Source organism: Tribolium castaneum, chromosome 4 (genome assembly GCF_031307605.1).
Source record: "Tribolium castaneum strain GA2 chromosome 4, icTriCast1.1, whole genome shotgun sequence".
NCBI lineage: Eukaryota > Metazoa > Arthropoda > Insecta > Coleoptera > Tenebrionidae > Tribolium > Tribolium castaneum.
In genome coordinates, this window is record NC_087397.1 from 12,432,371 (window position 1) to 12,455,886 (window position 23,516).

Here is a 23,516-nt window from a genome sequence, read left to right on the forward strand (position 1 = left end):
AGAAAACCGATCGAAAGTCTCTTACTCGGCGATATCTTAATTGAAATATCTGCATTGTCTCCAGCCCGGAATTAAAAAAACTGACCTCAATCGGCGAAGCTTCGATGGAAAAACCGCAAAGCAAAAAATTAATTCGGTTTATTGTATCGATGAAGGGGACAAATCTGAACAGAGTTTCCACCTTTCGACGAATTTCCACGCTTTGAGCACCTCTTGGGACCCCAAATTGTCAAAAAGTTTTACTCACATCGCACGCACCATGAAAATTTTGATTTTATCACGCTCCCAGTTTCGTGATCAAAAATTTCAACACGCTTCATTAATATGCAAGAACAGTCAAAGTTTGAGTAAATTAAAGAATGCAGCGATATTATGTTTATTCCAGTGTCAGCGCGAGCATAAATCCCGACTTATTAATGGAAGCGCAACTAAACTTTTCCAGCTTGAATACAAGTGTTTATGAAGTTCAGTTATGAATCCAGGAAACGGCTTCAGCTAGTGAAAGATAATTTCAGAGATACGTCTTCACAAGCACTCGAGTTTTGCAGTTTGACTCAATTTTTTTAATTTACTTTATTGCTACTTGAGCTGAAAACATTCCTCTGTCGGGTGCTGAATTATTTATTCGTCGATAAATGTATGAGCGAGTTGTAAAGTCCTCATGTTAACTTATTCAAACTGTAAAATTCTTGGAGGCGCCCAGGACGCAGGCGCGTTTGAGGCTGTGTGTAGTTTTTGGAAAGGTCCGACGCTCGACGTCGACTTCAGTCCACATTGGCGTCCAGATTCGACGCTTCGGGGTTTTGAGCGAGAAAGCGCGCGTTTAACGAAACTTATTTTCAACTTGGTGCGATGTGGACGCTTATTTTTAGTTGCGTTTGAGTACGGACCTGGAAACGGTAAGCATTTGCTTTGCTAAAAATAAAACTTTATGAAATGTTTGTGTTTTCTCGAATTTTATTGATTAAGCGATGTCTTGACGGGAATAAAAACGTCACGCTGAAATCACTTAGTTTCATTTTCACTCTAATCTCCTGTAGCCGCAAAACGGAAAAGCTTTCAGATTTTCCGGTCTTTGTGGACAGATTTTTATCGGAATAAAGCTCGAATTTAAGCACTAATTGGAATCAAATTGAAATCGCAGCGAATAAAAGTCGAAATGAGTGATTGTCTCGTAATGCGGTTCACTTATTCCAATTGCTACACTCGATGCAATTAAACCGGAAAATGATTGGAGCCGTTGGGGGAAAAATCGCAAGATTTAAATGTCAATCCGCGCACAATAATAAACAGTTATGTCACTCCCTTGGATAAATAAATAAATAAATTCCAAGCTGGTTCAATCTGATACAGCGAGTGATAAGCTAAAAATAAACCATTGAAACCGATGAAACTTTTTTGAATTTTCCGTTTGGGATAACAATGGGATTGTTTGACTATTGTGACGCGAATAAGTGAAATAATAAGGTTGTGTCTAGACTGTCGCAAAAAGTCCTTCAGGAAGCAAGTGTCAACAACACAAGCCGGCGTTACAGAAAAACTAAATAGCAAACGCGGGAACAATCAAGAAAACGTTCCATCTTCCTAACAAGATGGTCTTGACGTTAGGGAAACAAACATTTGGATCACATCAAGAAAGTGAAAAGTTAAATTAAACGCGATTATTACGCTTTTAATTAAAAATCTTGCCGGTGAGAAACATAATAAATCAAAGTTCTGTAAAGTAAATTATTGGGTTTTAAACATCTGCTGCTAATTTATGAAACCGTAAATGTAGCATAACTTCAATTTATTCCCTCGTTTCGCGATGTATCAGCCAAAAAATTAAAGAAATTTTCGTCACCTGTCCCAAGCCTAAAATAGAATCGGGATAAATATTCTACTCGAGTGCTCGTGTCTCATTTTGGCGACTTACATTTGCCGGTAATTGTTTCGAAATAAAACAAGACGTTAATTAAAAACGTAAGCATTTTTTTCGTTATTGATTTTCCAACAAACACGCTTGAATTAAATGCTAACAAAACGAATAAAGATATTTTGATATACACAATTTCTTGGCAACAAAAGCGATTTCGATTAGTAATTTGTTATAAGTACTTGTACTTTAACATTAGATAAGGAAGTTATAAACAACTTGACAAGTTACCGGTTTCAATCAATATACCTGTAGCGGCCTGGACGCCGCACTTCGTAAATATATGTAGGTATTTGTAATTATAAGTTTAATTTTATCTTTATTTGAGCACATACAACCATTATAACTTAGAGAAACAAACCTGTGGTTATAACAAATTAACCAAATAAGCGGGAGCAGGATTAACAGGATACCATAGAAAGTTTTTTCTCAAATTTACATCGTGTTGAAAATAAGTGTTCAATAATTGTTCTGGTCAGATCGCCTATGTGTGGCAATTTTCACAAAAAACGTATGTCTCGGTTAACATTACAAAACAATGACAGATGACAGCTGCCAGTGCTGTCAGTGTCAGGCCAAAAATTTACACCTTCAACTGAGCTTGCAGAGTAAATTCTTGAACGTCTGCATACAATTATTATAATTTTCAATGTGATTTTTATCAAAAACTCCTAAATGTAAAATAAGACAACATTTAAACAATTTACAGCAAACCATATGAACTTATCACGCAACCTACGTTTATGCTAGAAAGAGAAAACCAAAGCAAACCACGACCAGATTAATTATTGAACACTTGTTATATTAATAATAATAATAATAATAATAATATATAGTGGCGGTCAGCTCGATTTGCGTGTGCGTCATCAATTTCATTTTTTCATTACCAACACAAAGCTATAAAAAGTTATCAAAAACAATGCAAATTTAAACAGCTAAGGGCTATCTAAGGGTGGTATCCTTGAACATTAATTTACATGTGCACTTCGACAACACCATCAAGTGTCACGAATTTGTCAAACTGACACTGACAGTAAATTATAGACGTCGTCGCATGGTTGTCGAAAGTGTTATCGCTGTTAATCGCAAGTATTTTCTGTTCGTTTATTGTGTTTTGTGATTTGCATTTCGTTAGGTTTTTGATTCTGCGTTTATTAGTTCTTGTTTTGTGAATCTGTATTTTTTGTAACAACTCATAATTTAAACACTTCGTAACCTCAACAAATATTTGATAGTTTGTCACCGCTATGCCCCTGCTATGTAAACGTAGTGACAGAAATGTCAGATGACGCACACGCAAACGGAGCTGAGCGCTACCATAGAATACCCTACATATTTTTTACAGAGTATAAAAACAACTGTTTACAACAAATATTTTTAAAGGGACCTTCATTTTCTTAAAGTTTTCAGTCTTTTTTAATTTTTGAAGATGACATATTATACAGGATGTCCCAGCGAGTAGGTAAAGTCCATTATTTATCTTTAAATGTTGAAAAATGTTGAAAAATTTTTTTTTCGAAGCCTAACTAGATACCTCACATAAAATTATTTTCAAATATACAGGGTGTTTCCAAAATTGGTTATTACAAAAAACTTATGTTTTTTTAAATGGAACACCCTATATTTTTTGCATGTTTGGCTATTGCTTTTAAAACTAATGATTTTGATCTAATCTTTTTTTTGCTGGTCCATTTTGCTTAGTTTTCAAATATTTTAATTTTTTTAACAAAAACCCGCTCTTTTTAAAAAATATTATTCAAAAACTAAGACCCCTAGAAGAGTCTTAAGTCTTAAGTCTTAAGAAGAGTCTTAAACTTAAGTCCTTTATCAATTGATTGGCGCATTGTAATTAGGAACCAAAGAAATTAAGGAGTTTGTTAAAAGTTGAATAACTTAAAAAAGTTAAATGGAACACTCTATTTTTTGTTTTTGCTTCTCAAAGATTATTAAATTGTCTATCTAAAAACATAAAATTACAAATGCCTAAAGTTTATAATTAAAACTCTAAAATTTAACTTCACCAACAATACAAATTGAAATTATGGCATTGTCGTTACCATATAGTAAACCATACCATAACCACAACAACGCCACCACCGATCATTTGTTGAAGTTTATACAGGGATTTAAAAATTCGCCATAAATATTGAAATTTTAATTGTTTCACTGTAAAAAATAACCAATTATGCCGTAAAGGCAACACTAAAGTTATTATTAGCTGAGTATTAGTTCGACTAGGTACTAAAACTAGTTAATAATTTTTATTGATTTTTGTAATATTTAAAGTTAAATCTCTTTTGAGTAATCAGCAAGACTCTTATTGTTTTAGGTAGACAATTTAAAAGTTTTTTGATGCAAAAATCAAAAGTAGGGTGTTCCATTTAAAAATTTTAAGTTGCTTAACTTTCAACAAACCTCTTAATTGTTTTATTTTCTCGATTGCACTGAACTAAAGAAAACTGTATCCTTAAAGTTTAAACACTCTTCGTTAAATTGGTGGAAATCTCGCTTTTCTAGGATTCATACTTTTTGAGTAATAGATTTTAAAATAGAGCGTGTTTTTGTTAAAGAAATCAAGTTATTTCGAAAACTAATCAAAATCGACCAATAATAGTTTAGGTCAAAATCATTAGTTTTAAAAGCTGCATCTAAAAATTCAAAAAATATAGGGTGTTCTATTTAAGAAACATAGATTTGTATTGTAGCCACTTTCGGAAACACTCTGTATATTTAAAAATAATCGTGGTTAAGACAGGGGATAGTGTCTAGGCTTAGAAAAAATTTTTTTTAGAATTTTCCAGTATTTAAAGGTAGATAATGGACTTTACCTACTCGCTGAGATACCCTATATAGTTTAACCCCAACATCACCAGTATACAAATACAAATACAATGATACAAAATGAACACATTTTTTTCCAACAAAATTGTTTATTCTACATTAGCTTTTAAGAAACAATTATAAAGATATTATTTTAGATATATCTACAAGTTTTCAGAGCAAAACAATTACTAGTTACCAGTTACTTACTAGTTACGAGTTTATACATAAGTGCACACAAATGTATTAAGGTTGAGGGCAAACTTCAGGGGATGTCGTATCGTTCAATGCCGTTAGGTGTGGAGATAAAATAATAGGGTAGTAAGCACCAAAATGGGATTAGAACGTATCCGATATCCAATATCCTCGAAAACACTTGTGCAGCTGCATCTTATTGTCTGCTATGACAACTTTGGACAAAATTGTTGTTCCACCGTCCAAAAAGAGAATTAATTTTCGACGAATTAATCACATCGATTTAGGCCTGAACAACATCACTCAAAGCCACAGGAGTAATTTGATCGTGCGTTTTATCAAGCCACAGAAATTTCTTTTATGATGTAATTTTTGGCACAGATTTACCGGCAGTTTTTCGCTCGGTGGGTTTATGAGATCAATGCTCGACGTGAATAAGTCAATAAAACGTTTAAACGGCGCTTTTTAAGACTACAGACTAAATTCAATTACATTCTCCCGTTTGTCATAACGTATTCAAATAGTTTTACCCGGGGAAATATAATTGTCTATGCGGCTTGTTTTTAAGGTAAATAAAAGTAACGTTCGCAAAGTAAATTAAGAATGAGGGATGAGTTGTCAGCTTGTCAGTTCCACAACTTTTTGTTGAAAATTTTACACAAGTACTGGATTTAATATGAGGTAGGTTTCATCATGTTAAAATGTTTTCTTACCCCCCGGCACGTACTACACAAATGAGAGGAATACGCAAGACTATGCACTCTACAAAATTAGAACACACCATGCAAAATTTCTATTGTCTCCTGCACATTTTGTCAGTTAAAATTAAAATGAGATCAAAGCAAGGACACCCAAATGGTTAATGAGCAAGAGGATGACAAAGTAAAGAAATTCCATAAAACAGTGCTCGGAGAGGATCTATAGCATAACTTTCCGAATATTAATTAATTAAGTTAGACTTTGACGTTTCCTCGAAGAGGCAAAGTTATAGGTAAACAACAAAAACTTGACCTGAATGTTTTATTCTAGTGATTCTCCAGTGATAAATGAGCCGCACTCGACTGTCGTAAAAATATGTTAAAAGAACCGTACTTCATATCTCAAACAATCACAACAAATAACGAGGAGCTTTCAGTCCATCTATCGAGCTGATTTGTCTAAAACTCAATTTGAGAAGCCTCGCTAAAGCTTCGTCCATTTTTCAGGACAAACTAAAAGCTGACTCGCCATAAATGCTGAAACAATAAAACTATCCTAGAAAAAACATGCACTCAGTGCTTTCCTTTCAACTGAGACGAACGTGACTGGCTCTCATTTTCCTCCAAGTCGTTGTATTTCATCGCGACTTTAATTTTAACAAAGGACAGGAGTTTTATGTGGAAATTAAAATTATTATTACGCATAACAAGTTTAATTTCAGTTTTGAAACTGAAACTTCATCGCGTTATATTTCAATCGTAGGAGCGTGTCTGAGTTGTTCAATTTATGTGAAATTGACCCAATCTGAACGAATTGAACGCGGGTCATATGACGCAATGAGGATTTATTCGGAGAGGAATGGTCCAAGTTTGAAATAAAGTAGTTTCTTCTGTAATTATTTATGGTGTTTAGCAGGCTTTTATTATGATTGCCAATAAAGCCAAGTATGTAAAATGGATTAGAGCATTTTATGGAAGTGATAAAGTTTTACAGCAGCGTTGATGCGTAAGAATTAGTTTCCTGGCTTAAAAAACAACAATTAGGTAAATGGCGTTGAGAAAAATTGCGCCTTAAACCGGGCAAATTTATTGTCATTTAGCGAAATGATTTTCTTTCAGGGGAAAAATGATTGGAGAATGAATGGAAATAGTTTTCCGTGGAGCTCCAGTAAAGTGCATGCAACGAAATTTCCTGCGAGACCTACAAATTAAATTTGACCTACCTAACTAAATAACGTAAGTAATTTTACATTCTCTTAAAATTAGCCTTTGAAGCAAAACGCGGAGGTTAATCCGTTTTATTCTTCACAAACCTGCATTAATTTAATATAACGTGATTTAATTGTCTGTGTATACGGCCCAGATTTGGGAAAAGGTAAGATTGAAATTTTTGTTTGAACAATCCTCGTCTTGTTTGGTTTCAATTTTGTTTAGACGAAATAATAATAAAATCCGCGTTTGGCAATTTACTGTTCAAATATCGACTCTAAGGATGTAAAACGCTTTTAACACAATAGCTGCCACCGAATTTTTTACTATTTACCACACACAAAGGGCCCTTTTCGCGACTGTCACAAAAAGAACTCGAAACATTCACATGTCACATTTATCTTTATTAAACATTTCTCCATTCAAACGCCGCAAAAATTAATTCGCATTCTTACTCGGAGAGGAAACATTGGGATTAATATTCTCCATAACGCGCCATTTCCACAAAATTGAAATTGAAGACTTTATGTCAAGGATTTATCTGATTTGGAACGGAAAGCGCGAGGAGCAAAGGGAAAAATACAAATGGCTAAAGCTCGAATATTTATCAACGTCGAAATCATACAAAAAGGTAACACAACACGACAAGAAAAAACACGAGGCTTATCAAAGACTTTGCCCAACTCGTATGATTTTTTGCCCCAAGCTAAATTAGCTTTAATGGACTGGAAGAGTTCTCCGAAATTAATGACGCTTTTTGCATCATATTTTAAAACACAATAGAAAAAATTAGGCTCGTAATCTTCAAAAGTGTTAACGTTTAGTTAAAGCTTCACTCTTTTTAATTAATTCGATTTGAGCGCTACTGTATGTAGACACGTTAATTAAAAGCTCTGCAAGTGAGCTTTCAGTCTTTATCATATCTCAACTTCATTATGCTTAAGGAGTTCATAGACGAGAAATTCTGCATTTCTAGATGAAGAAATTAACTAAGAACTGTCTAATCAGAATGTCTGTTAATTATTTGTAACTCGAGCCAACTTCTCTTGAGCTTATAATTCGAATTTTTACAAAGCAACAACATTTAAAAACCCCAATCTCTTGAAACGGCGAGTCATCACTTTTAAATGAGACTTTTTCTTCGAAATAATTAGCAAAGTGGGCCTCAGGGCGATCAGTTCGAGGAACAATTCTGCTCCATGTGATGGCGATGTTCCGGAATCTCTGATATCCCTGGAGTTTCCGGGCTGAACGCAAGCGGAATAACTACAATAATTAATTGAAATTCGGCTGAAATTTTCAATTAGAAAAATACACTCATATCACCTAATTCCGGGGTTTTGTGCAGGTGCACGTATTGCATTACCATGTGAGAACTAATTTTGCCCATTTTGGACAAAATATTTGCGTTACGTTATTGACAAAAAATTTGACACAGCCAAATTCAATCAAGCTGAAATAATAAAATTGTTAATTAACGTCAATTGATAATAACAATAATGTAGAGGTGAAGGTTATTTTCGGATAATCCATTTCTAATTAATGTGACGTACGTTTCTGGATTCGTTTTTATAAATCGGGGAGATTATTCAATTTGTGAATGCAAAATTTCCAAATTATTCATTCTTATTTGCGTTGATTTGAACAAAAATGTGCACATTTGTGGCTATTGATTCCTGGGCTCGTCCAATGTGCGATCGCAACAATTATTAAAATTTAGTACTTTTAAATGTTTTATTATCTCTGCATATTTTGCAGCTTTTAATTTGAAACAGCTGGAAATAATGACAGTTTCAAAATGAATTTTGCTTCTATTGGAGCAAATCTAAATCAGGAAAAAGTTTTATTTTAAATTTAGAAAATGAAATAAACCAAAGGCGTGAAGCTCTCAGATTTGATTTGCGACACCTTGAAAAATTGCAGCTTTTGAATCCAGGTAATTTGCCCATTGTAGGTGTATTTGAGCGCTTGAAAAGCTCTCAAAAGGATGATATTCGCCAGCCCCTATACAATATTAAATCGATTCCAATTGTAAGCCAACGAAAATAATTGCCTTAAAGTTTGTGAAACATTGCAGCCAAGTCGGGCGGTTTGTCAGAGCTAGTTTACACTTTTCGCGAATTTGGCTATTGTGTGTCTTTAAACGAGTCAAAATCGAAATTTTCCCCAGCTTGTGTAGAATTTGCAACTGTGTCACACCTAGTGAGCATTAACGAAGTGTAATAACCTTTTCCAAATTTTATTATCCTTGAAATTTATAGCCGGTCCATTAAAAATGATTTATGAACTCGAGTTGCGACTTTTCAAACAATGTCTCTGAACAGTTTTAGGTAAAATTTGACGACGCGTGGCCAATATTAACCCACACAAGTGAAATAAATCCAATATTCTGCTCCAACGGCTGAGATTAAAAGTGGAAAAGAAAATTTTAGACGAAATCTTGTTTAAAATGAAGCAACAAAAGGCGAAGTTCGCATCACTGATGCATGAATTTATGGCTTAACCACAAAAAATTGGTTGTTGGATTAATTCCACTCTTTGTAAAACGTTAATCCGGTGGAGGTATGGTGTGATAAAAGCCAGAGCGTTTTGTCTCCTTATAATTGTTATTAATTGATAACGTTGAGCGGAATAATTTTACATAATCTCGTTGATGCAGTGTAATAAGCTTTTATATTTACCTTACTCGTTAATAATGAATCCGGTATCATTTTTCATTAGGAAAGCTTGTAATTTAATATCGCAAATGAAAATCATACATGTTTCAGCTTTTGTTCCCTTTTCCTTTCATCGTCATTATCACTGGGCTATTTTTGGGCACCTTCATCCGTAAACAAGGTGGAACTTTAAATTTAAAGCTTGTTTATGTTCGTCAAACACCAAACTAAATATTATTCCAATTGGAATAAAAATAAGATAAACTTTTCCGCAATTATTTACTCGGGCAATAAATCGGGCAGTTTGTACCTAAGTTACGGCTTAATTAAGAATCTCCCAATTCCTCTCCGTGTTTTTATTTGGAATTAGCCACTTTCTGGACTTGAAATGTGGTTCACATTAGCTTTAGTGCGAATATGTGATGTGCCTCCTAATTGCATTGTTCCAACTTTTGGTTTAATGCACTCGAAGCTTAATTATTGCGGCGTTTTAGCTTTTTTTCCCTAGTAATCTCTACCTGTCCCAATTCAATTTGTCGGAGATTATCATCGTTAGGAGAAGCGACCTTTTGCGTGTTCGTATTAAACGAATCTTCGTGTCGAGGAAATTTTCTCAATGTCGTCACTGTATTTAACGGGAAATAACTTTCGGAAAAATGGGGAATCATCCTTTGTTCGGGCAAAATGTGTCCACAAGTTTAATTAAAATCGAGAATTGAACATGTTATTTTTGCCTTTAGTTGTTCGCCACGAATAAAATCCCAAACTTAGGTAAATCATTTTTAAAGGGTGCTGTCAGGCTTTAAGCCGCTATTCTGCGTCCCTCGTAAATATGTCGCTGTTGCTGTGCTTATTTGTCCAGTCACTATACAAGAGACTTTTTGATTTACGAGAAGCTCTTGCAAACTTTTCTCAGGATGGAGAATTTTAATTTCCCGCGAGGGCGTATTAAGTAGACTTGCACTTTGCAAATTTTTTGGCTAATTTCCCCATTACTCTTGAAAACTAGACAAAAAATAGATTTTTGGGAATTTCTTGCTTCCTAGAAAGTTTTAGCCCGTTTTTCCAGGTTGGGGCCGTTCTGGCGTGCGTTAAGGAACCCGAAATCACTTAATAGAATGCAAGGGAATTAGTTTATTCCCTTCGGCATCCTCGCCGACAATCTACATCGACGTGCCCTTAATGAAGGGAGTGCAATCAGTGTAATATGTTTAGTGGTTTCAATGTGACTCGCTTCTGGTTCAATGACGCCGTCAATCGACTTGTTTGAACGAATAAGAGTTGGAACATGCATTACCTAATATTCTGCAATTGTATTTTATAAAACTAATCTTTTATTCACACACAAAAGCTCATGTTTTCACTGTCTATTTTCAGCCTGATGGCGAATGGATGAGTCGGAGTCCTTCACAAGGTGAGGAAAAAAACATTTTCAACAGGAATTGAAGCGGTCATTAGTAGGCGGCCTAAAATTAAATGTGTTATGTTAAAATGAAGCAGAGGAACGAGTGCGCCCCTGATTAAGTGATTAAGCTTTTGTATCAATTGTCCTTGAAGTATCGGTAGACACAATCCTGCTTTCAGGAGTCGTGTGAGATTAGGAGATTTTTTGCGCTTTAGCGAAATTAACTGCATTGATTAACAATTTAATGCAACACTTCCTGTGATGTTACGGAACACTCAAACTAACTCTGTCATTACATCCAAGTCTATTAACACAGTTTGAGCTACTAATCCCAACTTTTGCACAAGGTGTTCCATTATGATCTCGACCAATTAAAATTAGAAGAGACGACTAAAATGGCCGTAACGTTAAAAATCCAATTTTTTCCGTCGGTCTCCCTTGATTAAATAATTTCTTTGATCCCGTTTTGCGCCGCTTATGAAGAATTTTATCACCCAAATTGGGGATGGAACGTCGAAAATTAAATGTACTGCGGTTTCTACACAGAACTTTACGCAATTCTGATGAATCGGGACTGTTTTTTATTGAAACTCTCCCCGCTACGGGTTTTCTCTGCGCTTGAAACAAGATAATATCGCAATTATGGTAATTCTCGATTTGGTTCCGCGTCTAAAATGTGCTTGAAACAATAAACTTCGTATTTGGTGTCATAATCGTAATTCGCGTTCTATTGGTATTGGCTCAATCGGAACATAAACCAATTTTTCGTGTTAATAACGAGCCACATTGCCCATCGCTCTTCCCTTCACCAAACAAATTTTCGCCTTTGAAACACGTTGTATCATGGAATGTTTGCCCATTTTCGAGATACAAATACCTCACAATTACTGCTATTTACCACGTCTACAATCAAATTAATGCACACCGACACATGCTAGCCCATTAGATTGTTTGTAAATCGACCAGGTAATTAGAGACAAGATGTGTTGTGGTAAAGCACGATTCATACTTCAATAAATTTCTAAACGATGTTTGATTTGTGGAATATATAGTCGATTTCCAACGCGACCTTTTCAGTTACGGCTTACACAAATGGGTCAACATTTCAGGCTTTTTATTGCCACATTTGTGTGTTCTATTGACTTAATGTTTCCGTAATTACATAGGAAATAGGAACAATCGCTCGGAAAAACATACAAGTTTCTAGCCGGTTATTGTGGTCAAACAAACGCTGGAAATAGGCGCGTTTTTGCCTCTATTGTATTTTGATTACCTGGAAATAAACACCGTTTAATAACAGTTTAATCAACAAAATTTGGTCCCCAAAATAAAAATCTCAAAATCTTTATTCACAATTTTTTTAAGTGCATTTTTGGAAAATTCATAAAAAATAAGGGTACCCCTATTTTTTATTTTAATAGATTTTTAGTATTAAGGCCAAAAAAAGCAGTTTTTGATCGTGTGACGTAGTAGGCTGAGCTACTCCCATTTCAAAGCGCGCATGCGCATTCATTGCAAACGCATACTACTATTTGGAGTATTTCGACAAATGAGCAAATTTCCAATTTCTCAAAATGTTATTATTTATTATCAACATAATAGTACTCAAATAAAGAAATTGAATGCAAACAAAATAATTCAATAGCTTTAAAAATAACAAAAATATAAGCTTTTTTGTCTGCCGGTTTGACAGCTGTTCCGCTTTGAGCCTGATGACGACACGCGGCATAAACTGTTCGCAAGGTAGCGGCGATTTACACACTACTGTTCCTTTCGGGCATTGTATTGAGTTTTCTGGACAATTTTATTGACTTAAAAGAAATAAATATTGAAAGAAAGTGTTATTTGTGATGATTGAAGTAATTTGTTGAAGTAGATACCGTAATAAATCACTAATAACTAATAATAAACCATTTTAATAAATCACACAAAAATCAGCGGTTTTTTTTTGCTTTATTTCTTTCTGTATGCATTCGAATTTTTTCAGATTCTTTTCTACAATTTCTTATAAATAATAAATATGAAATTAATAAGAAATATTTATATTAATAAAATATTATTTTATTTAAAAAAATAAAAATATTAACTAAATGAAATTTTTATAATTTGTAGAACAAGCGATGCTTGCAAAATGTTTTGTACAAAAAATATGTAAAAAAATAAGTGTTCTACAAACGACTTCTTATTAAAGATATCGACTAAATAAACCGTAATACAATTTCTTTATTTGTCAATGCTTTTGAAGATACGTTCGATGAATAAGTAGATGTGGTTTATAATTATACAATATTTTTGTTTTTTAAAGTTGTAATGTTTTCGTTTTTTGATATCAAATGGTTTTATAACGTGAGATTTCCAAATTTTATTTATTTCATAAAATGTATAAAATATATAGGAGTGCAATAGCTAAATGTAAAAAATTGAGGAACAGCGAAGTAATTTTGGAAACATGTTAATTTTAACCAGATACAGCTCCTCAAAGAATCGAATTTTTCACAGGCGGCAGTGGTCAGCTGAGTCAATTGTGCCCCGTGACGTCACACCTAGCGTGACCAGTAAAGCGCACAATTTGTCAAATTTCGAACTTTCAGATCTCATAACTTTTTTATTTTTGCAAATATAGAAAAATAAAAAGTACATTAGTTTTACAATTATGAAGATTATTAATGGTACTAATTTCAAAAAAATGGAAACTTCCTCATTTCGAACTTCCTCAACGATAGAATGATTAAAGAAGGCCTGGGGGCTGGTTTTTATGATTTATATCAACTGATTTAGGTTAATTTGTGTATTTCGTATGTTTTTTATGCTGTGATTGCTTATTGTCATCACATAATTGCTTACACACACCACTAAATACACGCTGAACGGTATATGAACATGAACATAACCTAACTTTTGATTTGCGCTTGCATTTAGGATACGCATTATTTTGTTATGTCAGGTTAGTGAACCAATCAAAAATCTAGTGGGCGGTGCTTGGCTTCTGACGTCATGATGACTTGAAATTCATTTTTTAGGCATTCTTGCAAATTTTTGGGCATAGATCTCGTAAAAATTGTGTTGTTTTCCTCTGAAGTTTCATTAGATATAAAATTAACAAAATCTACGATTTACGGGATGAGCCCATTCCCTGAAAATTGTGCAATTAGATTAATTCCACAAGAAACTTCATAACGAACTCCAGTTTTTTGAAAATAAGATATCGACCGATAACTTAAAAACTACTTATCGTCGCAGATTTTAACTTATGAAGTCGTAATTCTCGGTTAATTTTACGTCTAGAAAATGTAATTTTCCAATTTTAACAGGATTTTTCCTCTCAAGATTATCTCCGGATTTCGTTTGGAAACGGCAAAAATTAAATACGGGCAAAAATTTGCATTTACGGAAGCACGATCGTGGATTAAACAGCAATTAAATCATCAAACATGGGTAATCAACTGAAAATCTACAACAGAAACATTGTGATCATTTCCAAATGACCGGTTCGAATAACACTTGTCAATGATGATAGATTCGAAAGGAGCAAGAAAATTTTGTTCAATTTGCAACAGATATTACATTTTTTGCGCGTTTTATTGCGATGCGATCGAAAAAACTTCCATCTAACTTAATATGCAGGCCAGTTATTTCCCACAGTCTTTCGTCCATAAATCATAAAAACAGATCGGTAGGGGGTTATATAAATATGGCCAGTGACAGGATGTTTTACATTCCCTGAGGATTTTTTTATCATCCTGTTAACGAATTCTGAATGTTTTAGGAGCAAAGAATGCCATTTTATGTCTCGACTACTTTCAGTAGTAAACAGGAAAGTTTAAGCTTCATGTTGTCAGTTTTTCTCTATGTTTTCTGCTTGACAAAATCGTTGGACGATCGCCACGTCTTGAACACATTACTGTGGCAATATAATATGCGAATCAAGCACTGGAACCGAGATAAACGAAGTGGCTTTTTAATCATAAAAAGAGATAATAAAATTTTATTTGGCGGAAATGACGCTTTAAAAAGTTTGAATATGAGAGCTAGGATAAAAAGGATCTAGTTTTCAGTAACTGAATGAATAATTGAGTTTCCTACAGTCTGAAAATAAACTTAATTAGGCAGACCGAATGGTGAACGTTAAGGGAAGCGTTTTTCGTTGCCTTCCGCTCCCTATTACGCAAAAACATCCGTCTTTTTAATTGCACTCGTTATTTCTTACTTCCACCAAGAGACCTAATTTTTACCAATTACAGGTGGGCGCTAAAAAATTTAGGACGTGTCAAGTTTTCCGAAATTTCCGGCGTGAAATCAGTAACTCGAGTAACTGTGAAAAGCGCTGCCAAAACGTTAATAAATTTGCGGCCTTTCAGGGAAATTAAATCAGCTTCGAGCACTCGATCAAACTGATAAATTACAAATTAATTAAAACATTACGTCTGCTATTAATTTCACTGAAACCCGACTCCACTTAATTTTTGAGAATGCGTTTGATAAGAAATTTAATTTACGATTGTGTGCATGCCAAAGTATTGATTTTAAAATAAATTGGATGCTGACTCACATTTATAAGAAATAAACATCTGAGACAATGGTAATCAAGAGGGTGGCTCGTTACGCCTGGTTTTCTCAAGTATTTTGTAATACGAAATTTACGAGTTAAGTTCCAGGTTGTAAAATATTTAATAGGGGCCCACCTTTAAACGTGAATAATAAATAAAACGATGCAGGACGAACAGGATAACCCCAAGATACAACTGCAGACGGGTTTTTAAATTATTTTAGGAGCTTTCACAAATTAGATCGTTCCGCAACACGCAACTTTAATAAATGAAGCCAATTATTTATTATTACAATTGTGGAAGAAGACTACAACTTTGAAACAATTATCGGAAGTGCTGTGTTTGTGTAATTGGGTGCAAATCCTGTCAATCCTGTTGGACGCGTCCATAAAATATATATCGTCCTGCAGCAGGATTACGAGCACTCTGGTTTTTACATCTGATGAAAAACTTATCAAATGCTTATCTCACGTATTCAATTAACGAGGGTCGCTTAATTTTGATAAAATTGAATGTGAACTAGAGCACGTTATTAAGGATTGTGGCCGAAAAGAGTGGCACGTTTCGCCGCAGAATTATTTCCCCAAAAAATAATTGTTTGTCCCAACATTTGTACAACCTCTAAAATAACAGCAGTACCATGAATTAGTCTCATTCTGTAAATATTTATTTATTGGTAGTTGAAAGAATGCGTTAACAAGAAAATCCATTTGCGTTTAGTGGTGTGTAAACCGTTGCACAAACTCCGGTGAGTCTTTCCATCGTCATCGATTTATTATTTAAACGAGAAGCGGCAATTTAATTACGTGACAAACTGCCACACATGAGTAGTCACAAATTTCTCTTTGCTGTTCTAATTCCGTTACTTGAGAAAACAAACTGCAAATGAATAGGTAAAGGGTTGCACCAAACGCATCCAAATTCCCCTCTTTAAAATATTTACCCATGCGTTAAACTTGCTGTTGCTCATATTAGCACTATTTGCATGGCAAATAGCAGATGAGACGCGAGACCGTGCGGAAATTCGACAATTATGTACAAAGTGTGTCCACTTTTTGCGACTACACCGATCGATGGAATAAATCCGAGGGCGTTTATTTTAACTCAAATTGCCGGATATCGACACATTCTTGAATTTTATAGCGTGTCGTGATGCCTTTTTAACCCCGGAATTGCTTTCATAAAACACAAATTTACGATTTTAATAAAAATTTTATCCAATAAAATACTCTTTGAGCCGGAGGTGTACTTGGGTTTAGTTTACATAACAATTTGTGTCGTGCCATTAACTTTTCACGTTATTATTTCTGGCTCTTGGAGCTTTAAAAAGCTGCGTGAATCCAAGTCAGTTTTAGTGCTAATTATCCGACACATTTGGAGGAATTCGGACAATTTTACGTGAGATTACGCCGACTTTTTATCAGAGTCGGGCATAATTAAATTACAATGTAATTAAATTAATAATTCAATTACAAATTAATGTAATTACAAAGTAATTTGATTACTTTGTATTCGATTACATTGTAATTTAGGCTTTTTATGGTATATCTTCAAAAATATATTTAATAAAAAAGTAATTACTATTATGTATAATGCAATTGAATAAAGTAATCAGATTACATTGTAATTAACAAGTGTTCAATAATTGTTCTGGTCAGATTGCCTATGTGCAGTGCCGAAACTAGGTATAGGCAGCCTCAAGGGGCGCCAAATTAACAATAGTTTTGTTTTCCAAATTCCAATTAAACAAAAATTTGTGCAATCTTATAAACAATCATTTTGTAGAAGCGTTTGGTTTGGAAAACTCATTTTGTAAAGTTATATCTTGTTAACGTACGTGACTTTCTTTGTTTAGTTGTTAATCAATTTCAGTTCTGATAATTCTTCAATAAGAGATTAAGTAATTTTTGCTGGTTAAGCTACTGGTATACTACAAGAATTAGTTCAGTTTGCATTTTATCGGCAAAATGGCTCTCGGTCTTTTGAGTCGTATCACTGAGTCTTTAGTGGTTGTGTTAAGTTTGAGCTTCAAGTGAACTAGAAAAATTGGCTTAAAAATGTCAAAAACCAAATAAAAAACCGTCAGGTCCATTTTCCAAAAAAAACGAAAAAGCAGACAATTAGAGCGGGCTAGCGGTGCCAGGTTTTTATAAAATTTTGTTCAAGCCGAGTCTGATAATTACTGGAACCCAGTAAGATAATTCATGTTAAAAAGACTCTAGAGGTGAGTTTTATTTTTGTTTCTGGACCAGTAAGAAGTACATCTTGCCAAAAAATTGGTTCGAAATTAAAACTGATAATTAAAAATTATAATAAGGTCGTCAATGGCACGAGGACGTCTGTCAAGTTTAAACATTATAAACAAAAGTTAAATTAAAATTATGATGAAAAATAATATGTGAGTTTGCCAGGTGAAAGCAAGAAAGGTTTCTTTAAAACTTTCAATATTTGGATTAAATTTAGCGGATTTCTACATTATTATTATTGAATTGCTACATATAATTTTATTTTTTCTATTATATATGTTTTTATATTCACCTATATGTACTTAAACTAAATCTCAAATAGGAAATTCAATATATTCCTATTGTTTAAATAATTTTAAGTATGCCTTTAATAAATTGAGACCGTTGCCATTTTCTTTTTTTTTTTCAGGTTTTCATAGTCTATAATTTTTTGGTTTTTATATCTCTCTAAGAGCAACCTAGTATTAAGAAAATTATGTTTAAGGGCGCCAAGCTGAAAACTCGCCTTTAGTCAATTAGTACTTTTAGTTTCGGTGTGGCAATTGTCACAAAAACGTATGTTTCGGTTAACATTACAAAACAATGACAGATGACAGCTGTCAGTGCTGTCAGTTTCAGGCCAAAAATTCACACGTTCAACTGAGCTTGCAGAGTAAATTCTTGATCGTCTGCTTACAATTATGTATCATGATTTTCAATGTGATTTTTATCACAAACTCCTAAATGCAAAAATAAGACAACATTTAAATAGTATTTAAATATTTAAATATGAACTTATCATGCAACCTACGTTCATGCTAGAAAGAGAAAACCACAGCAAACCACGACCAGAACAATTATTGAACACTTGTTAGATTAATCTGTAATTAGTTACTTACATTACTTGAGTAATCTGTTACAAAGTAATCGAATTACAAATTACAGGTTAAATGTAATTATTAATTATGTAATTCGATTATTAATTAGTTATTAACTAGATTACATCTTGCCCAATACTGCTTTTTATCAGCAGAGCTAAATATTTCACTCAACGAACTTGGCTGCAAAAGTCGGCCTTAATCTTGGAATATATGTGCACACCTCTAAATACGTTAGATGCAAATTAAGACGGAACAAAACTCATAACAGAAGTTGGCCCAACTTTGACTTGTATCGCGTCGCAGGCTCTTAAACTTTATCAGCGCCTAGCAGAATTCAAATTGTCCAAATATACAAGTTTTCAGCGCTATTCATTATTCAGGGGGTTAAAGAGAAAAATCCATTACATTCGGTCCCGGTACGTGACTTTACTTTGGCATATTTTTTCAGGTTTTATATCAGGTCAAATCTTGGGTAAATATTTTGTGGATTTACACAGCGTAAGTACTCGTCCGAAATTCCATTTCGATGTCACGTTACACAAAGCGCTTTAATTTATTTTGCTATTGTCTAGTTTAAAACTTTTGGAATTTTCACGTTTCATATTTCCTAAACCAATCGCACAACACAATTTATTTTTCATTACGCAAAGCTCAATGAAAAACCAATTTAATTCGACCGAAGCTGAAATTAAAATTTTTCAGCGAAAAGCTTCAAGCAATTAGACGAAAGAACTTTGCAAAAAATACTTCAAGCTTCAAGGATTGATTGAATTAATTTTTTGCGCGGTCATAATACATGAGCTTGTGCACATTATAGAGGAATTAATTATCTCGATGGAGTGTAAGTGCGCCGAGTAAATCCTTTTGTATTCTGAAAGTGAGATTATCAATTACTTTCTGCTCGATGACATCCCTTTGTTTCCCAAAGCTGCAAAGTGAGGCATTTTCAGTAATGCATTCGGCTGTAACTCTTCAGTCCGAATGCTTTTAAAAATTATTTCGTCCAATTGTGTACTTAACCTGATAAGGCCCGCCCAAATTTGCATACAAGCGAGTAATAAATAGAAAAAACAGCCAGATTTTATGAGCAAATGTTTAGATTGTGGTGGCACACAAAACACCTGCAGTTCCTCTTTTAACTGAATCCTCACTACTAACGAACACACACGGGGAGTTTACTTAAGTTTAGTGCGAATTAGCTCTTAATTTAGCACCTAGACGCAGTGTTTGCGCAAATGTGCTCTGACTTGACGAAATTTTAGAAATTCAGCGCTAAAATTAACAAACTGTCAATCACCTCGAACACTAATTGTGATAATTCCAGCAGCTCATAATTCAAACATGTGTGACGTTATGTACAGCAAGAGCGAGGTAAGTGAGCAATATTTCAAGACCTCAAAACGTAAAAAAGGATATTTTTCAGCGACTCTCGCTTCGGCTTTTATTAAACGTGCCCTTGGTGATATTTCTGTAAAAATTATAGCGAATTTTATGAAACATCACTTTGAAGTTAGATTTATTTATCTTCATTTAATACATGTTTATTATTTGCGACCCGAGTATTAATTTTATTCCAAGTATGTTGGCCTAAAAATACTACAATTTTCCGAGCTCTTATGACGTTTTAACACCTCTCGCGAGTGCATTAACAATTTATGACTCACCAGAAATGCGATGCGTCGAATTTTCCGGTTTTAAATGATGATAGCAGGGTGTGTTGAGGCTTTTTTTCACTTTTTAATTTACTAAGTTTAGCATTGCTATTGTTATTTAATTATACCCACCCTACTCCAGGTAATTAAAGCAATTAGCTGCAATAAAACACTACTTAATTAAACACACTTCACTCGATTTTTTTGTTGATTTCGCGTAGGCATCGCACTTTGTTTTAATTTTCGTTAATAAACTTCAAACGGCAACAACAACAATTATTTCTTAAATTAGATTGCAGTTTTAAATTTACTGAGTAATTATTTTAATTGCGCTGCGTTATTAGAGTGTGATTACAATTTGAGTCGCTTCAGAAACCACATTATAATAATGAATAGGGATTTAATAATCAAATATTTCGTGAAAAAAGCTCTTTGTGGCGACATTCCCGCAGAGGTGTTTCAAAGGAGTTGGTTAGCCCGAAAAGGGCAGCTAGTGTGAGTTTGTGTATGACATTAGTGCCACAGTTAGGAAAGATTCCCACGCTGCAACCCCTTTGATGTTGTTTAGTAATAATGAAGGTCATTTTCGCATTCCAGTCTTGGAAATTTGAAGGGAATTTCGTTTAATTAAGAGCAACAAGGCTACGCACGAAGAGCTGTGCAAATCGATGATTAAAAAGACGCTTTTTCATCGATTCAACGATCTAATTATAACACAAAGACGAACCGGGACGTGGTTGTTTTATGTTACTTCGGTAAACAGGAAAGTCAAAAGTCCAGTTTATTTTTTGCGATTTTTCAATGGAAATTGTTTGGATCGTGACAGCTCATTCTTGCCATTATCAACCCATTAACAGATTAATTAACGTTTCCCCGTTTGCAAAAAGCTTAATTGGAGATCAAACTCCGATGTTTTGATTAACAAGATCAAGCCTCTTGAACCATTCGAGCATTATTAAACCTGCAGGGCGGAACTAACCACCGACTTACCACCTAATCAAACGTAATCGTGGTTCGTAGTTTTGGCTCTGAAAAGTTTGGCCACGACTTTTACATCTTATTATTGTTATTAATAAAAAAAATTCAAATATCGGGACCAGAAAATTATTTTATTGCGAAATTCGTTTGTGATAAGATTTTCTTTTTAAAGTTTTTCATATATATTTCAGCTAATAAGAATGGGAGGGATGAAACCATCGATAAACCATTTGTTGAAAACAAAAAAAAATTGTTTGATAACTGAGCGTCTAAAGGTAAAAGTTTTGAAACATCAAATGATACTAACAAGGAGTTATCCGGAATTGAAACTTCTTTGAGTTTGTCAATAAGATGTATTGAGTTCTTTAGCGTGTTCCGTTTTCGAGAGATAATAATAAAACTAATAGTATTTTACCAATAGTAAATACACGGCAGAATTTATTATTGTAATTATTTTATAACTATTACTATTTTTATTATTATTATTCTAAATTTTTTTTCTTTTACTAAGAAATAAATTATACAGACTGTTCCGCCTAAACGTCACGTTAGAAGTATTGGGAGTTCTAATAATGATTGTCGTCTGAAAATTTGTATACAACCATAATCTCTTAGCTTCTGCTCAACGAAAATATTTTCAAGATGGTGACGCCTCCGGTTATACCGGAAGTCGCTATCAACTTCCTTAGTTTGAATGGAAAGCTATATTTTTTAATATGTTTTTAGATTACTAGAATTATTTTAAGGTAGTTTTCATAAGTTTCCCTATACCTAAATTTAAAAATTTGGAAATATTTTTTGCTTATTTGAAAAAGCAAGCCTAAATATTTTCTTTGGTGTTTTCAAATTTCTAAAAAGGAATAAGAAACCTTAAATGTTTAAAGTTAGGTTTTCAAAACTTTAAGCACCCATAACTCAGTTTTTTCAAATGTAATGCCACAAGTCATTAAATCGTAGAGAATTTAATTCTGCATCGATCTGTATTAATATTTTCTATACTTATGTTTCATCGTTTTCAAGTTACAATAACTTTTTGTGGTGATTGAGAAATTTATTAGCCATTGGTCGTTTCTTAAAGGTTGCCATGGAAACGAGAGAGAAAGTGTGAAAAATTAAAGTTTTTTAAACCAATACTCAATGAACTTATTTTGTATTCACAGGATAAACAACACAATTTTGAACAGAGTGTCTTGTTTTTTAATAAGAAATGTTTTTATAGCAAACTATGCAAATATATCTGTGGTTAGTAAGAAATTTTCAACAATGTCAAAAAATCCAACATAACTTGAAAATTTTCAGTTATCACAGATGGGTTTAGGGAATGCTCATCTAGATCGACGCAGAAAAAAACTTCCTCCATCTAGTAAAATAAAAATTGGAACATCCTATTTGAAAAAATTGAGTTATGGGTACTTGAAATTGTCCAAACTTAACCTTAAAATTATTGCGTTTGTTAATTTCTTTTCCAATTTTGAACACACTGGAGAACAGATATAGGCTTCCTATTTTAACTTTCCAAATATAATTCAAAATCTCTGAAACTAAGGGAGTAACCGATTTTTTAAGTGACAGGTGGTAATCCAAAAATTTTCAAAAAATCTTAAATACTTCGAAAACGGTTAAACTTAGCTATAGGAAAAGCTGACAAAAACTCATTTAAAATAACTCAACTGATCCAAAAACGAAGTAAAAGACAGCTTTCTATTTAAATTTAAAAAGTTGATAGCGACTTCCGGTATAACCGGAAGTGCCGCCATCTTAAAAATATTTACATTAAGCAGAACTCAACGAATTATGGCTGAGTACCAACTTTTAAATAAATATCTTTATTAGAACTTTCAATACTTCTAATGTAGGATTTAGGAACAGCCTATATATGTATTCACTAAAATTTTGAAAATTGGTTTCTGGTGTCTAGTTTGGCATTTGTTGTTTCTGTGATAAACTAATTGTTAAACATTTTATATGCCTTAAAATATCGTCACATGAATATAGATTGAGCCCAAACTTTTGTTTTTTTTTTGTGGTAAAATTATTCTAATAAAACCTGGGAAACTTAAGCGATCAAATTGTAGGTAAACGTTTTCATCAAGAGTTAGTGTCTAATAAAAAGAGGTACACCATGGTTTTTGGGATAAAAATATGTTAACCGATTGCTGGTGGTTACAGTAAGAGAAAATGACACTAATCAGTGCAATTTTTTGAGAATTTTTAATTCTAAAAGTTTTGATCCGGTCTTTTTTGTGGTGTCCTTGGCATTCGTTATTGACGTGATTAACAAATTGTTAAATATTTTATCCACAATCACATTATAATTGGAGTTTTATCCACACT

At 33.5% G+C, this 23,516-nt stretch overlaps 1 protein-coding gene across 6 annotated transcripts in view; it reads left to right on the forward strand.

The window, feature by feature from the left end:
* The first annotated feature begins 752 nt into the window (after nt 1–752).
* Nucleotides 753–23,516, forward strand: part of Oct-TyrR (Octopamine-Tyramine receptor) — a 47,897-nt gene continuing 25,133 nt past the window's right edge. The window contains 3 exon segments of one of the 6 annotated variants that reach the window (NM_001170840.1): nt 801–899; nt 6,748–6,864; nt 10,872–10,908. The gene's annotated coding sequence lies outside the window, so the exon portion shown is untranslated. 6 annotated transcript variants of the gene reach the window in all.